Genomic DNA, 12,262 nt, shown 5'->3' with positions numbered 1-12,262 from the left:
AGGGTTTGGAGAAAGGATTATCTGCAAGTTCTTTGAAGGGACAGATTTCTGCTTTATCTGTTTTACTTCACAAAAAGCTGGCGGCTGTGCCAGATGTTCAGGCTTTTGTTCAGGCTCTGGTTAGAATCAAGCCTGTTTACAAACCTTTGACTCCTCCTTGGAGTCTCAATTTAGTTCTTTCAGTTCTTCAAGGGGTTCCGTTTGAACCCTTACATTCCGTAGATATTAAGTTATTATCTTGGAAAGTTTTGTTTTTGGTTGCAATTTCTTCTGCTAGAAGAGTTTCAGAGTTATCTGCTCTGCAGTGTTCTCCTCCTTATCTGGTGTTCCATGCAGATAAGGTGGTTTTGCGTACTAAACCTGGTTTCCTTCCGAAAGTTGTTTCTAACAAAAATATTAACCAGGAGATAGTTGTACCTTCTTTGTGTCCGAATCCAGTTTCAAAGAAGGAACGTTTGTTGCACAATTTGGATGTAGTTCGTGCTCTAAAATTCTATCTAGAGGCTACAAAGGATTTCAGACAAACATCTTCCTTGTTTGTTGTTTATTCTGGTAAAAGGAGAGGTCAAAAAGCAACTTCTACCTCTCTCTCTTTTTGGCTTAAAAGCATCATCCGATTGGCTTATGAGACTGCCGGACGGCAGCCTCCTGAAAGAATCACAGCTCACTCCACTAGGGCTGTGGCTTCCACATGGGCCTTCAAGAACGAGGCTTCTGTTGATCAGATATGTAAGGCAGCGACTTGGTCTTCACTGCACACTTTTACCAAATTTTACAAATTTGATACTTTTGCTTCTTCTGAGGCTATTTTTGGGAGAAAGGTTTTGCAAGCCGTGGTGCCTTCCATCTAGGTGACCTGATTTGCTCCCTCCCATCATCCGTGTCCTAAAGCTTTGGTATTGGTTCCCACAAGTAAGGATGACGCCGTGGACCGGACACACCTATGTTGGAGAAAACAGAATTTATGCTTACCTGATAAATTACTTTCTCCAACGGTGTGTCCGGTCCACGGCCCGCCCTGGTTTTTTTAATCAGGTCTGATGAATTATTTTCTCTAACTACAGTCACCACGGTATCATATGATTTCTCCTATGCATATTCCTCCTTTACGTCGGTCGAATGACTGGGGAAGGCGGAGCCTAGGAGGGATCATGTGACCAGCTTTGCTGGGCTCTTTGCCATTTCCTGTTGGGGAAGAGAATATCCCACAAGTAAGGATGACGCCGTGGACCGGACACACCGTTGGAGAAAGTAATTTATCAGGTAAGCATAAATTCTGTTTTTGTTGTTTTTTATATATACAATTAATAAAAGTTATATTTTATTCCAATCGGAATCCTGCTCACCTTCAAGTCTGGGCATAGAGTGCTAAGTTCATTCTTTTTTGTGGATATCTCTTTATCCAAATTTTTTGCTAATTTTCAGTCAAGTGCAAAGCACCAACCCACATACTAAGTAATAATTAATTTTAATATAGCAGCAACCAATAGCGCTGCTATATAGAAACACCAATACCAACACTAGTGGGGATTGCCCATTGTAGTGCCATTGTTTATTTGTGTACACATAAACCTAAATAAAGTTTTTAACCCTTAATCTGCTGCTCCCGACATCACCGCCACCTAAATAAAGTTATTAACCCCTATTTAGCCGCTCCCCGACATCGCCGCCACTATAATAACGTTAATAACCCCTATTCCCCCCCGCACCCCAACATTGCCCACACTATAATAAAGATATTAACCCTTATTCCGCCGCTCCCCGACATCGCCGCTACTAAATAAAGTAATTAACCCCTAAACCTCTGGCCTCCCACATCACTGCTACTAAATAAACCTATTAACACCTAAACTGCCAGCCTCACATCGCAAAAAACTAAATTAAACTATTAACCCCTAAACCTAACCACACCTTAACTTAAAATAAATAAAAACTTACCCGTGAAATAAAAAAAAACTAAGTTTAAACTATATATTAAACTAACATTACTATTATACTAGAATTAAAATAACTACAAATTAAATAAACTAAATTACACATTAAAAAACTAACACTATTAAAAAAAATTAAATCTACAATTACAAAAAATAAAAAAATACTAAATTACAAAAAAACACAAAATTACAAAAAATAACAAACACTAAATTACGAAAAATAACAAACGAAATTATCCAAAATAAAAACAATTACACCTAATCTAATAGTCCTATAAAAATAAAAAAAGCCCCCCAAAATAAAAATAAAAACTTAGCCTACAATAAACTACCAATAGCCCTTAAAAAGGGCCTTTTGTAGGGCATTGCCCTAAAGAAATCAGCTCTTTCCCTGTAAAAAAATATAAAGACACCCCAACAGTAAAATCCACCACCCAACCAACCCCCCAAAATAAAAAACCTAACTCTAGCAAAAACCTAAGCTACCCATTGCACTAAAAAGGGCATTGCCCTTAAAAGAGCATTCAGCTCTTTTTTATTGCCCTGAAAAGGGCATTTAGCTCTTTTGAGAAAGCCCAAACCCTAATCTAAAAAAAACACCCCAAAAAAAGTTTAAAAAAATCTAACACTAACCCCCGACGATCTACAGTTTTTGAAGTTCGGACATCCAGACGGTGAGAAGTCTTCATCCAGGCGGCGAGGTCTTCATCCATCCAGGTGGCGTCTTCTATCTTCATCCAGGCGGCATCTTCTATCTTCATCCAGGCGGCGCGGAGCGGAGGGGGTCCATCCTTCAAGACATCTGGCGCGGAGTGTCCTCTTCATATGGTTGCCGCCGTACACTGAATCTTCAATGCAAGGGAGCCGTTTCAAAATGGCGTCCCTTGCATTCCTATTGGCCAATAGGATGAGAGCTACTGAAATCCTATTGGCTGTTCTACATTAACCAATCTAGATTGACTCTTCCATATAAGGCGGGTTGTGGAAGGGTTTTGGCTGTTGAAAAAACAATTACAGCAAACAAGATGTGAATACATTATGACTAAAATGTTTTTACTGTCACTTTAACACTGGAATTGTTCAACTTTGATCGACTTATATGTATTTTATATTTTATTGTTTCTTTAGCTGAAATACAACAATGCATTTTACATTAGCAGGGATTTGATTTTATAGATTCTCTTAAACTAGTAGTTAATGTTATTTTGTGGTAAATTTCACACTCCAAAGTGGGCCTATACCATAATTATGTATGTATATTTGTTTATTATTTTAACCCCTTTCTGCCCATAGGACGTTCCATGGCGTCCTAACCACGCTGGGCTTTAACGCTGTTAGGATGGCATGGAACGTCCTAGCCGTTTGGCTGTACTGATGCCATAACGTCACTTCCTGAATGGGATCATGGGCTGGAGGGTGTGCCTAGCATCATAAATCATGTGTTCACATAAAAGATTGCGTGATTTGGGGGGGCGGAGCGTGCCTTGCAGCCGAGCGGTCGCATATCACTTCAGCTCTGTACATTATCTATGACAATTCACAGAATAGGCCGCTCGGATGCATTTATTTTACTATCAGCTTGAAGCCAAACTCAGGCAGAACCACCTGGATCAGATAGGTGCCCAGAAGATATATAAAGATATGACATTTGCTCTACGTTAGCTGGAAGCCCATTGTAGACGCCGCAGACGAACGGCCATCTTCCCCACTGTGTGACGCACTAAAATTTCTAGGACCAGGATCTCCTCTACCAGTCTAACTGACTCCTGCTTAACTTTGTATGCGGACAAGTAATCCTCATGGCTGTATCGGAGGCGGTCAGACATGCTCTAGCAGAGTTACTAACTAAAATGGAGACGCACTTCCAGGATCTCAGATATGAGATCTTAGCTATACTCTCTACAGCGTTTTCAGATGTCAAGCAGCGCTCCTCAGATATCTCATCCTCATGGGGGAGTATACCTACCTTGAAGACTCCAGTGGAGGACCGGCGACAGGAGAGCTCGGTTTCATCCGCCGCTTCACGGGTCCAGAGTTGCCTGGTAGACAGGAGATCCCAGAGCTCCTGACACTGTCTTGGAGGGAGAATGGACCGAACCTACTTGGGCTAACTGACATCCGCCGCGCTCCCACAGAGCCTCAGCTTGCTGTTGATGCAAAACACCCGCGTATAGTAGAGAGATCATTTGAGATCCAGGAGATGGTTTTTGAGTCTTTTTCCAGTACTGCAGCCGCATCTTTGTCGGACCTGGTGCCAGGCAGCCATGCCTCTTTTCCGAACACGGTAGCCAGCCTTTTTACTTCTGCTGAACTGGTGAAGTCATCGCCTAGGCTGGGCATAGGGTAAGACTCTCTTACTAGCACTAGGCAGTGCATGGTCTGCTTGATTCAGCCCTGGATGACCCGTGGTCAAAAGACTGATATCCTTATGATCTCCTTGATGCAGACCTCCCAACAGTGACTCTCGGACTCCTTAACCATCTGCACCTAAGCTCCTATAGCCCATAGTTCCCTGTAAGAGACAGGCTCACACCAGTTAATATTTTAAGTAGATCTTAATAGCTGCCTTGTGCTCTACATCTCATTACAGTCCAAAGCTCCCTTACTGTTTTGTTGGACGTTTCTCTTTATAACACTATAGGTACATTCTTTATTTTGTTATTGTGAAAACTGTTACTGTTCATAATACTTTCTACAATTAGTCCTGGACATGCTTAATTTGTATTCCTTAAAAGTTTTCATAGTAGCCCTGGTCTATTGCATTTACGTTCAAGTTTTAAACAGTTGGGTGATAATTCCTTTTACCAATTTGTATGTGTGTGAGTCCCTTAGTTGGGAGAAGTATACTGATAGTTATTTTGTAGCATAGTTGAAAATGGGTTTTGCTCTTTGTCTTCACACAGTTCATTGCTGGCTATACATTTCTGGCCATATGGACGATGTCTGTAGGGGATGGTGTTCAATTCTTTAGTACATGTATGAATAGTTGAAACTATGTTAAGTGCACCCTTATACAAGGCTCAGTTTTTACTTATGTTTGTTAAAAATGTTTTTCCTTGCTTTCATTAAGCCCATGTATAAGAGATTCTTATGTGCTACATTATTCCCTAGATTACTTTATGCTTCAAGAATTATGCCTTTAGAAAGTTCTGCACTTTATTCTTTTACACTTTCCAGTGTATTGTCATAATGCAAAAGGTACTTTATAAATTGTATTCCCACTCTCAGTAGATATGAGTTTCTAAGATAGCACCTCAGTTTTATATACTGAGTGTAATACCCTTGCTGTAGAGGGCATATGTTTAGAAACATATAGACTATAGTCCTAGTTTATGCCAGATCTATTATGGTTCTCATGTTATTGTCATGTATGCTGGTATTAACGCCTTCTTGACCTTACCTTAGGCACACATACTATTATAGGTTTGTATAGTATAGCTAGCCAGTTGGGCACAACCTTGGTTTGCAGACCAACTGTCACCTATGTTAGAGGTTATGACTCATATACACTCGGTTAAGGTACAGGAATATAGCTAGTATACTGACCATCAGGTTAAAATGACATCTAGGCTATAAAATGTTTTTGCCCATATGAGAGGAACTTATCTCTGTGAGCTATTTACATGTTGGCCTCTTGATGTAACTGATAATGTTTATAGTAGTAACCCCGAGCTTTAATTTGGTTTCATTAAGCTATTAGTTACAGGAGACTTGAATGGTAACCTCTCTAATACACTACCTTATTTATGGGGTCATTGACTGTTTAATAAAAATCTTTATGGGCAGCTATAACTTACTACATTCTCAAACCTTATAGACATGTTACACTCTCTCATGTTGCTGTCATGTATGATGGCATTAACGCTCACTCGACATTGTTGTAGACACATATACTACTATAGGTTTATATAGCACAGCTTGCCAGTTTGGCACAATCTTGGTTTGCAGACCAACTATCACCTAGGTCAGGGGTTAGGATTCATATGCATTTTGGTAAGGTATAGGAATATAGCTAATATGCTGATCTTCAGGGTAAAATGACATCTAGGCTATAAATTATTTTTGCACATATGAGAGGCACCTATCTTTGTGAGCTATTCACATTTTGGCATCTGGATATAACTGATAATATTCACAGTAGTACCCCTGAGCGCTAATATGGTTTTGTTAAGCTATTGATTACAGGAGTCTTAAATGTCAATCTCTCTGATAAACTCCCTTATTTATAGGGTCATTGAATGTTTAATAATAATCCTTGCAATCGACTACTCCCTAGGATCAGGACTTTAACTTCTATCTGAATAGATAAATGATCCCCCAACAGACTAAAACTAATAACTGTAAAAATCCCACTTACCCTCGAGTCTTGAGCAGGACAGCCTGTATTACATATTGAAATGCTGTCCCCCTCCCTTTTAGTTGAATTAACAATAAGCTATTCCTTTGAAGGCTACCCCTATGACTATATTACATGACCTCCACTTACTCCCTGCTCCTCACTACTTTGATATCTTATAAGGCTCCGTCCCCCCATCCCCTCCCCCACTCCAATTAGAGCGGCTCTTGCCCGCTGACTTTCCTTTCCCCCTCTCTGCTAACTTGGTCCAAAAGTGATCAACCACAAACCAACTCTCACTTACCTCAATTTTCTTTCTTCTCTTTGTTAGATTACATAACTACGTGAGTCGCAGGGTGGAGACTACACTTATTTTTTCTATAATATAAAAACGACGTTTCATTATTCTTTATTGGTATACTGATTTTGTATGTCTTACAATATTACTCTCGATTACTAGATCTTTGTTGTAAACTTCTTTATCTGCAATATTGGTAATATGAATACCAAACACAGCTTTATATCACATATTTATTGTTTTGATGTTCTTCCAGGGATGCACAGATACTATACCCAGGGTTGTTGTATCTCTATTTCTTTGTTATGTTTTTGGGTATACAATATATGTTTCGATGTTATATGTTCATTGTCACTGGATGAATACTTGCTGTAATCCTTCTCACAACCTCAATAAAAAATTAATAAAAAAATAAAAAATAATTTAAAAAAAAGATTGCGTGATTTCATTTTTTTACTTATTTGTTTACATTGGAACTTTGTTCCGATGTGACGAATAAGTATTGTCATGGAAAGGTTAAATGTCTCATTCTACCAGGAATGCTTTTTGCCATGTTTACATTTGATTGCCCTATTTTCATTATTTATTTAATTTTGCAATAGAATCAACAATTCCAAGAAAGAAACATACGCTCTTATGTGATGTTAGACAGTCTGTAAATAATCTCCACTATCAGCATGTAAAACACATCATTTACTAAAACAGACTAACATGATCAACAATACAGAAAAGGAAAGTGTAGGGAAAGTCAAGTGAAACTCGCTCCAACTTATCATCCAACACAGAATTAATCAAATATTGTGTTCCAAGTGCAACATAGTCCTCCCCATGTGTCGTACACATCCAAAATTAATAAAACAAGCAATGCAGTGAGTTTTCAATGATCTAAATCTCAATCAATGGGGCCTATCTATCAAGCTCCGGATGGAGCTTGACGGCCCGTGTTTCAGCAGTTATGAAGCAGCGGTCACAAAGACCGCTGCTCCATTACCTGTCCGCCTGCTCTAAGCATAAAAACACATTAGACCATGTCATTGTGCAACTTTTAAGATTTTTTTTTAATTAACATCAGGGTTGATAATAATCTTGCGCTTGTTTTCAGCAGATAATGATTTCTGAACGTCAGTCAATGTAATTTTCCAGTGCTCACAGTCCCAAAATGATTTTACCTTTTTAATACACCTGAATTGTTATCTGTCTTGTTATTTAGTAAAGAAGAAATATAATGCACACTATTAACGACAAACAAAATGGCAATTTCACAGTTTTAGCAATTACATCACAAGGTGTTTGTTTATTGTTCCTTTTTAAAAAATAGCGCTCTCAGGTTAGCGCTGGTACTATAAGTTGAAAGTAAAAATATTAGCGCACTGGCAAAAGACTAAGGAGCACTAACTTCAGGACTTTCGATATTGTGACTGCACTAACTCACAGGGGGCGATTTATCATAGTAATCCACCCGCAATTGCGCCCAAATCTACGGATATGACCATATCTATATTTATGTAAGCAATCTGCGCCTATAATTGTGCAAATCTGAAAGAAACTTATTCGCACTCCATTTGCATTCGCCTAGGCAGACGGGCGCACTCCAGAGTGCACCAATATACATTAGTAATAGGAGTAATTTCACAGCCCGACCTACAAATATGCCCAGTTTCTTATTTATCATTGCTTTGCGCCGATAGGGAACTGAAATTTCTCCTTAAATTGCGTGATCTATATTTCGCCATACATACATAGGCGAACAGCATTATCATACATTCTTTTACAGCTTGTAATGGAGTACTTTCTTCTTGTTCAGCTTTGCTTTTTACTAAATTGTGCTGATCCATCCTTCCTATGCTGGTATAACAATAGGAGATTGCTGAATTCTCTACCGGATTGCAGCCTTGGGATCCTCAATCAGTGCACTAGCCGCTGGAAAATGCTAGTCTGCTTTTAAGCATCGATCATAGTACGGTGCAACTCTATCTGGTGAGCCTAATATCATTCGTATGCTTACATATTCATTTGTATGAAATACACTATGAGGCACCCTCTTCTTTTTTCCCCTACTTTCTTCTTTTAACTGCTTTATCCAAGGCTCAGCGCCAAGAGGAGACTGATATTGCCAGAAATGTGCGCTTCCATAGGCTTATGGGGTACCAAGAGTTTTCTTGCCCGTTGTGGTCTTTATAAGCCTTAACTGACAATGATATATATATACTGTATATATTGATATATTGATTTGTGTGATCTTAAATTACCAACAGGGAAGAACATATGGACAAACAGTACGGAAACATTATTAAATATGTCAAAAATAGAAAATATAACACATTATTAAATTAGGTACTGTACCTAAATGCACAAAATTTAAAAGCTTTGACAGATAAATATGCGCAAAATAGATACCTAAAAAACGCATCTTTAACAATCAAGACATGGCGGCATAAGTATTTATAGGGATGTATTATGATAAATAGGGAGTAAATGCTTTTTCTGACTGGCGAAATTTATCATTATTACGCCCCAGCTCTCCTTTTACTAAACGCATAAAGCTACGTCTATTTTTTTTTATAAATTCAGGCGCACATTTGCGATTCTCTCTGGAGGTGAGCAGGGGCGCAGTTACAGGCGAAGCACATAGACAGTTCGCCTAGCCTTTGATAAATCGCCCCCTAACTCCATCTCCCCATAGACTTCTTTCGGGCGCGCTAAAGAAAACCTTTTGTATTTACCGCTTATGCACTAACTAAATACTGCGCTAGACCAACTTCTATTTTCTTCACTTGGAAGAAATTATTCTTTTAATTTTTTAAATATATATTTCTATATATATCTATATATTTTTTGTAAAATACTGTATATATTTTATTTTTTTTTCTAAATGAAGAACATATGGATTTCAAGTATTTTTCTTAAAAACATAAACAGTAAAATTGATTTAAAATTATATTGCATGTTTCAAGGTATAGATGTTTGTGTATGTATGTATGTATGAGTGCACATACATCTTTACAGATATAAATACATAAATACAAATTTATATCACTATAAATGTTATATTGTGTATGTATGAGTGTAATACGTTATTTTAATGTGTTTAATATGTGTTTGTGAAACTTTTTTTAACCCTTTACTTCAAGTCTCAGGTCGCACTAATACTTCTAGCACTATATGTGCTTTTGCTCAGGCACAACCCATAACTTTCAACTTGAAATAGCGCAAAACCCAACTCTCGCTAACTTCAGGACCTTAGATATCATGACTACACTAACTTATTCTCCCCATAGACTTCTATGGAGAGCACATATAGGAAAGTGTTATTTTAATTTTATGTATATATATATGCAGCACCAAAGGTTGCGCTGTTTGGGGGAAGAATAATTAGCAGCTGTTAAAAGACATATACATTATAGGTTAATATATTTCACAAATAAGTGTATAAGTTAAAAATGTGCACAAGGGAAAGCAGCGCTAAAAGAATTCTATTCTAAGACAAATAATACATAAAACAGTGAAAAAACTGCAAAGCACATAAAATGTAAAATAGGCTATAATATAAGTCCACTAATAGCTTTCTGATAATGTATATCCCCTTACCAGAATCTACCTCAATCTGATGAGGAAAGTTGCCGCACTGCAAGGGGTAATAGGGTTCCGGTACAGGTGTGTCCAATATACTGATGAATGTCTGTTATAGTTTCATCCACCTTTTGAAGTATGTAGTAACAAAATAGCTCACATCCAGTTCTTTCCTCCAAAGTTGCTCAAATATGGCATCCACCTCTTGGAGTATGTAGGTACAGACTGATAGAATGGCTTCTGTTTGGCTCTTCACGGGATAGTAAGCTTTTTAATGCCAATTGCAAATGCCACAGCTTGCACAACAGTAAATAAAATTTGCGTCACCTCTCCAAATCTGATTTCAAATGGCTACAAACTTAAACTACAAGTCCCTGGAACCCTATTACCCCGTGCAGTGCGGCAACTTACCTCATCAGATTGAGGTAGATTCTGGTAAGGGGATATACATTATCAGAAAGCTATTAGTGGACTTATATTATAACCTATTTTACATTTTATGTGCTTTGCAGTTTTTTCACTGTTTTATGTATTTTATGTATTATTTGTCTTAGAATAGAATTCTTTTAGCGCTGTTTGCACATACAGTATATATATATATATATATATATATATATATATATATCCTATATAATAAATGGCCAAGTGTGTTTGGTTGAAGCTGGCATGTGCAGTAGAGACTGCGCACGAGGACAAACACACCTGGCCTTCCAACTGATCTGGTGTGTGGTGGAGTGGGCGTGGCTTGTGGGTGCGACGTGGGCATGGCCGGGCTGGTGCGACGTTGCCCGGACGTGACATGGGCGGGGCCGGGCGTGAGGCGGACGGGGCCAGATGCCAGGGCCGACTGCCAAGACAGGAGACTTCTAAAGAGGGGGGATAGAGAGACTAGAGCAGAAGAGGGGGGATAAAGAGAGGGAGAGAGCACAAAAGAGAGGGGGAAGAGAGCACAAAAGAGAGGGGGGGAAGAGAGCGCAGAAGAGAGGGGGGAGAGAGCACAGAAGAGAGGGGGAGAGAGCACAGAAGAGAGGGGGAGAGAGGGGGGAGAGAGCACTAAAGAGAGGGGGAGAGAGCGCAAATGAGAGGCGGGAGAGAGCGCAAAAGAGAGGGGGGGAGAGCGCAAAAGAGAGGAGAGAGAGAGCAAACAAGAGGAGAGAGAGAGAGCAAACTAGAGGGGGGAAGAGCGAGAGCAAAAGAGAGGGAGAGAGACAGCAAAAGAGGGGGAGAGAGAGCAAAAGAAAGGGAGAGAGACAGCAAAAGAGGGGGAGAGAGAGCAAAAGAGAGGGGGGAGAGAGCAAAAGACAGGGGGGGAGAGAGCAAAAGAGAGGGGGGAGAGAGCAAAAGAGAGGGGGGAGAGAGAGAGCAAAAGAGAGGGGGGAAAGAGAGAGTAAAAGAGAGGGGAGAAAGAGAGAGCAAAAGAGAGGGGGGATAGAGAGAGAGCAAGGGGTGGGACCGTTGTACTGCAAAAAATGGCCTGTGTACACGGGCTTTAGGACTAGTATATATATATATATATATACCTATATATGTTATCCTATAGATAAATAGGTATGGATATGTTTTTCATTAACATTATCAGATATATATAAGAAATATATATTTAATAATTTAAAAAATCAAATTCTATGTGAAAACATTAGGATGTTGTGTTTGGTGCAACTTTTATTTCATACCTAATCCTATACATGTGCTGGAACTGTCCAAAACTAGAGGGTTTCTGCTCTAATGTAGCATTAGATGTTGTACAAGCTTTGGGTACCCAGGTGACTAGCAATCCTTGTATGTCCTTACTTAATCTCCACGCCTTACCTGTAAACTAAATGTTTCAAATAACAGTTAATGGGGCCAAGTTGCTAATACATAACTTTTGGAAAATAAGAACTATTCCAACAACAGAGATGTGGCAGAAGAAAGAATAGAGTACTTGAAGTTGTAGAAATATTCTTACAGAGTAAAAGGTAAAATATCTGAGGATTCTGAGGACATTTAGGATTAAAGTAAAGCTGAATTAGGAATATGGGAAGTCAGGGGCTAAGGTTTTCAACCATCCCTTATTACCAGGGATCTCCCTTATTTGTCCAAACTTTTTAGACTTCCAGGCTTCTTTATTTATCTGCTCTTAGA

At 39.0% G+C, this 12,262-nt stretch overlaps 1 protein-coding gene across 1 annotated transcript in view; it reads left to right on the top strand.

Annotated features, from left to right (window-relative positions):
- RGS22 (regulator of G protein signaling 22) overlaps window positions 1-12,262 on the top strand; it is a 354,545-nt gene that overhangs the window by 213,306 nt on the left and 128,977 nt on the right. The gene's annotated exons all lie outside the window — the stretch shown is intronic.

The sequence above is a fragment of the Bombina bombina genome, chromosome 5 (assembly GCF_027579735.1).
Source record: "Bombina bombina isolate aBomBom1 chromosome 5, aBomBom1.pri, whole genome shotgun sequence".
Lineage (NCBI taxonomy): Eukaryota > Metazoa > Chordata > Amphibia > Anura > Bombinatoridae > Bombina > Bombina bombina.
The sequence above is the reverse complement of the archived record's forward strand: the minus strand, read 5'-3'. Positions and strand labels throughout refer to the sequence as shown.